The following is a 6,499-nucleotide window of genomic DNA, read 5'->3' on the forward strand; positions in this document are numbered from 1 at the left end:
GGAAACTACTTGGATATTAAGGTACTCCTTTTAATAGAGCACCGGAGCAAAGCATTAACACTTGGTGAAAACATGTGATCCTCACATCACCGCCATCCCTCCGGTTGTCCCGATTTCTGTCACTTCGGGGCCTTTGGTTCCGGACAGTGACATGTGCATACAACTTGTAGATACAATCTAAGCAATAAGTATAGAGATCAAATCTAAGATCATGCCACTCGGGCCCTAGTGACAAGCATTAAACACAACAAGATTGCAGCAACAATAACTTCATAAACTTTGTAGATAGACAATCATAACGTAACAATCCATCGGATCCCGACAAACACAACACCGATTACATCAGATGAATCTCAATCATGTAAGGCAGCTCATGAGATCATTGTATTGAAGTACATGGGGGAGAGAATACCAACTAGCTACAGCTAGAACCCGTAGTCCATGGGGGAACTACTCACGGAGCATGATGGAGGCGATGGCGTTGATGGAGATGGCTTCCGGGGCACTTCCTCGCCCGGCAGGGTGCCGCAACGCAGAGTTCTGTCCCCCGAATTGGAGTTTCGCGATGGCGGCGGCGCCCCTGGAGTCTTTCTGGAGTTTCGTCAAGTGGTTTTGCGTTTTTAGGTCGAAAGGGATTTTATAGGCGAAGAGGCGGCGCAGGGGGGCACCTGGGGGCGCCCCACCCTAGGTCGGCGCGGCCAGGGTCTGGCCCGCGCCGCCTTATGGTGTGGTGGCCCCCTGGCCCCTCTCCGACTCTTCTTCGGTGTTCCTGGAGCCTTCCGGGAAAATAGGAGGTTTGGCGTTGATTTCGTCCAATTCCGAGAATATTGCCCGAACAGCCTTTCGGAACCAAAAACAGCAGAAAACGGAACCGGCATCGTGGCATCTTGTTAATAGGTTAGTTCCGGAAAATGCATGAAATCATCATAAAGTGCAAGCAAAACATGTAAGTATTGTCATAAAACAAGCATGGAACGACAGAAATTATGGATACGTCGGGGACGTATCATGTCCCGGTATGGATGTCCTCAAGTTGAGATTTATCAAAAACGAGAAATCAAATGCGATCTATCTCCTTGGACCTTTGTACAGGTGACATAGAGGTACCCCTTTGTGACACTTGGTTGAAACATATGTAATGCAATGATAATCCAAGGAAATCCGAGCTAATTAGGACAAGGTGCGAGCACTACTGGTATTTGATGCATGAGGCTTGCAACTTATAGGATGTTTTATGCATAACACATATGAATTATTACTACCGTTGACAAAATTGTTTCCATGTTTTCAAAATAAAAAGCTCTAGCACAAGAGTAATCCCCGCTTCCCTCTGCGAAGGGCCTTTCTTTTACTTTATGTTGAGTCAGTTTACCTACTTCTTTCCGTCTTAGAAGCAAACACTTGTGTCAACTGTATGCATTGATTCTTACATACTTGCTTATTTGCATTCATCATATTACTTTGTGTTGACAATTATCCATGAGATATACATGTTAAAGTTGAAAGCAACTTCTGAAACTTATATCTTCCTTTGTATTGCTTCAAAACCTTCTATTAAGAATCTATTGCTTTGTGAGTTAACTCTGATGCAAGACTTATTGATGCTTGTCTTGAAAGTACTATTCATGAAAAGTCTTTGCTATATGATTCAGATGTTTAGTCATTATCTTTACCATTGCTTTGAATCACTTCATTCATCTCATATGCTTCACAATAGTATTGATCAAGATTATGATAGTAGCATGTCACTTCAGAAATTATCCTTGTTATCGTTTACCTACTCGAGGGCGAGTAGGAACTAAGCTTGGGGATGCTTGATACGTCTCAAACGTATCTATAATTTCTTATGTTCCATGCTAGTTTTATGACAATACTCACATGTTTTATATACACTTTATATCATTTTGATGCATTTTCCGGCACTAACCTATTAACAAGATGCCGAAGAGTCAGTTCCTGTTTTCTGCTGTTTTTGGTTTCAGAAATCCTACACATGAAATATTCTCTGAATTGGACGAAACAAAAGCCCACGGTCTTATTTTCCACGGAGCCTTCCAGAAGTCCGAAGAGGAGACGAAGAGGGGCGACGAGGCGGCCACACCCTAGGGGGGCGCGGCCCCACCCATGGCCGCGCCGCCCTACGGGGTGGGCCCCTCGAGCGTCCCCCGACTCTGCCCCTTCTCCTATTTATTCTCTCCATCGTGAAAACCCTAGTACCGAGAGCCACGATACGAGAAAAGTTACTGTGACACCGCCGCCGCCAATCGCATCTCGGGGGATTTAGGAGATCGCCTCCGGCACCCTGCCGGAGAGGGGAATCATCACCGGAGGACTCTACATCATCATGCCCGCCTCCGGATTGATGCGTGAGTAGTTCATCCTTGGACTATGGGTCCATACCAGTAGCTAGATGGTTGTCTTCTCCTCTTGTGCCATCATGTTTAGATCTTGTGAGCTGCCTATCATGATCAAGATCGTCTATTTGTAATGCTACATGTTGTGTTTGTTGGGATCCGATGAATATGGAATACTATGTCAAGTTGATTAATTGATCTATCATATATGTGTTGTTTATGATCTTGCATGCTCTCCGTTGCTAGTAGAGGCTCTGGCCAAGTTGATACTTGTGACTCCAAGAGGGGGTATTTATGCTCGATAGTGGGTTCATGCCTCCATTGAATCTGGGACAGTGACAGAAAATTCTAAGGTTATGGATGTGTTGTTGCCACTAGGGATAAAGCATGGATGCTTTGTCTAAGGATATTTGTGTTGATTACATTACGCACAGTACTTAATGCAATTGTCTGTTGTTTGCAACTTAATACTGGAAGGGGTGCGGATGCTAACCCGAAGGTGGACTTTTTAGGCATAGATGCATGCTGGATAGCGGTCTATGTTCTTTGTCGTAATGCCCTAAGTAAATCTCATAGTAGTCATCATGATATGTACGTGCATTGTTATGCCCTCTTTATTTGTCAATTGCCCAATTGTAATTTGTTCACCCAACATGCTATTTATCTTATTGGAGAGACACCACTAGTGAACTGTGGACCCCAGTCCATTTTTTTACATCTGAAATACAATCTACTGCAATCTCTGTTCTCTGTTGTTCTTTGCAAACAAACATCATTCTCCACACCATACGTTTAATCCTTTGTTTACAGCAAGCCGGTGAGATTGACAACCTCACTGTTAAATTGGGGCAAAGTATTGTGATTGTGTTGTGCAGGTTCCACGTTGGCGCCGGAATCCCTGGTGTTGCGCCGCACTACACTCCACCAACAACCTTCACGTGGCCTTCATCTCCTACTGGTTCGATAAACCTTGGTTTCTTACTGAGGGAAACTTGCTGCTGTACGCATCACACCTTCCTCTTGGTGTTCCCAACGGACGTGTGCTTCACGCGTCATCAGCCACCGCACCTCTCCAACGGAGATTAGCACTCGCAAGAGTGTGAACTTCGGGATAAATCATCATCTCCCGCGTGCATCGGTTATCTCTATACCCGAGCTCTTTACTTATGCACTTTACCTTGTGATAGCCATCGTGCTTGAAGTTATATATCTTGCTATCACATAGTTGCTTGTATTGCTTGGCATAAGTTGTTGGTGCACATAGGTGAACCTTTGCTTAGCATAAGTTGTTGGTGCACATAGGTGAACCATAGTATATAGGCTTTGGGATTGACAAAGTAAACGCTAGTTTTATTTCGCATTTGTTAAGCCCATCTCGTAAAAGTTTTAAACCGCGTATTCACCCCCTCTAGGCGACATCCGTGTCCCTTCAGCCGTCAACCCGTCGCTGCTACCCTCTCCCATTCCATGGCGCCGCCGATAGCCCCCAAAAAGATGGCCAAGAAAGCGGCCAAGAAGCCACCGGGCAATGGGACGAAAGGGGGCGAAAGCGTTGTTCGCGAAGCCGCGGAAGGCGCCGCCTCCGAAGAAGAAGCCGGAAGGATGGACCGATGATCAATGGCAGCAAGATTGTCTGTGCCGGAAGATGGCGACGGCGGAGCGGAAAGGACGGAGGGCGGCGGAGCAGGAGAAGAAGGCTCTGGCGGTGCGCCAGCACCAGCACATAACGGCCGAGTGTATCGCCGCCACCAACGCGAGCCCATGGAGTACGTCCGCGCCGTCGTATGTTCCGGGAGTGATCTCTCCTTCGACATCCGCCTTCTACAACGATGGCCCCTCCGCCACTCCCGGGTGCGTGACGCCTAACTTGTCGCCCCACTACCAGGATGCGATGCCGCATGGCGGCTTCAACCCCAACAACCTCTACTCCCCGGTGTACGAGCAGTGCGAGCCAGGACCCGGTCCGGACGGCGACCCTTTCACTGGCCGCAGGGGGCTGCTCGAATTCGACGGCGCCGGTGCTGAGGAGGAGGACGGGGGTGAGGACGAGGAGGACGAGGAAGAGGAGGGGGTGGAGGACGACGATGAGGACGACGACGAGGACGAAGAGGGCGACGAGGAAGAGGACGAGGAGGGTGCCGATGACGATGATCTCGTGGAGGTAGACGCGGACGGCGTGAGGACGAAGAAGAAAAAGAAGAAGAAGGCGTCGGGCACACGAGGCCCCAAGTGGACGTCTCTGGAGGATCAATGTCTGTGCGAGTCATGGTCGACGGTGAGCCATGACTCCATCATCGAAGCCAACCAAAAGTACGGGAAGTATTGGGCGAGGATCAAGGCCGAGTTCGATGAGCGCAAGCTCATCAAGAGCGAGTACAACAAAGTGACAATGAAGAGGAGCCAAAAGGCAATGTCGACGCGATGGGCCATCATCCAGGCGTCGGTGAACTCCTTCCATGGGTACGATCACAACATAGTGACCAGAGCCGACAGCGGCGCTGATGTCGCCCAACTGGTACGACTCTTTCTTCCATAATCTGTAGCGCCTACATTGTGTTCGATGAAATGATTCCGCTTCCTTTGGTTAGTTTGACAGGGCCATGGAGGTTTACCGGAGGAAGTCGGAAGGTCACAAGTCTTTCGCGCTGATGCATTGCTATAGCAACCTCAAAGTGAACGAGAAATGGCGGTTGACGCGCCTGTCGCTGTCCAAGGGGAAGGACGCCATTGATCTAGACGCGCCGCTGGCAACGTCGGCAGAGTGTCCTACTGGCAACAAGGCTGCCAAGACCGCCTTGGACGACGCCGCGTCGTCTGAGAAGACGCATGCGTCGATCACAAAATGCCTCGCCGACGTCTCCTCGACCTTTCTCTCCCGCCACAAAAAGGCCAACGATAGGTGGGCGGAGCTGCTCAAGAGGCAAGAGGAGAAGTTGGAGCTCAAGAAACGCAGGGACGACATGTCCCTGCTGAGAGCGTCGACAGAGGGAATGTCTCCCCGGACGCAGGCGGCGCACAACTTCTTCAAAGGCCAGATCCTCGACGACATCGAAGCCAAAATGGCGGCGGCCGACGCTGCGGCCGACGTGGCAGCCCAGGCAGCAGCAGCGGTAGCAACCGCGGAGCAAGAGCCGGCTGACGCATCTTCTACTGCTACACCTGCGTCGGCCTCTACGACAGCGACGGAGCAGACGGAGCATGCACAACACCGGGCAAATCGCGACGAGGTCATCGTGATCGATGGGCCTACGTCGACTCAGGATACGTCGCCGTCGCCCAACCCCTTCTTCTAATTTACCATGCACCACCGGTCTGTAATATGATCGCGCGCCCAGTACTTTGATCGCCGCTACTCTGATCGCGAGGATTCAGCGGGAACGATCTCTTTTGAATGCAACAATTTGAATTTCTAATTGGGGGCGGCGTTTGGGGGACGCGTCTAGGGAGCGACGTCCTCCAAACGCGGCACGAACAAAATACTTCCCCCAAACGCTCGATCCAGCGCTCTTTGGGGGACGGTTTGTGGGACGCGACTGGAGATGCTCTAACTTTAAAACATTATTAAAAGTTTTGTAATGATCATAGAAAATCCTGAAAATAATTGTAGAAGAGTTATTGGAGATTGCACAGCACTAATAGGGCCGACTGCTCATGTATATATAGGAGGACACATGTACAATACAGGTACAACCCTGACAAACACGGGGACATATACCTAGTATAACATGTTACTCAACACCCCCCCCGCAGTCGAAGGGTCGGCACCGACACATAGACTGGAGCGAAACTCAGGAAAAGTCGTGGATGGCAATCCCTTCGTCATGATATCGGCAAACTGCTGAGACGTTGGTACGTGAAGAACTCGAACGCGACCGGGGGCAACTTGCTCACGAACAAAGTGGATGTCCAACTCGATGTGCTTGGTGCACCGATGATGAACGGGGTTGGCGGAGAGGTAGACAGCCGACACGTTGTCGCAGAAGACCACCGTAGCCTTGTCAACGAGCAAGAGAGCTCGGACAGAAGCTGACGAAGCCATGTGCACTCAGCCACAACGTTAGCCACGGCGCGGTACTCGGCCTCAGCACTGGAGCGAGACACGGTGGGCTGCCTCTTGGAGGACCAAGAGACGAGCGATGAGCCGA

This window comes from Lolium rigidum, chromosome 5 (assembly GCF_022539505.1).
Source record: "Lolium rigidum isolate FL_2022 chromosome 5, APGP_CSIRO_Lrig_0.1, whole genome shotgun sequence".
Classification (NCBI taxonomy): Eukaryota; Viridiplantae; Streptophyta; class Magnoliopsida; order Poales; family Poaceae; genus Lolium; species Lolium rigidum.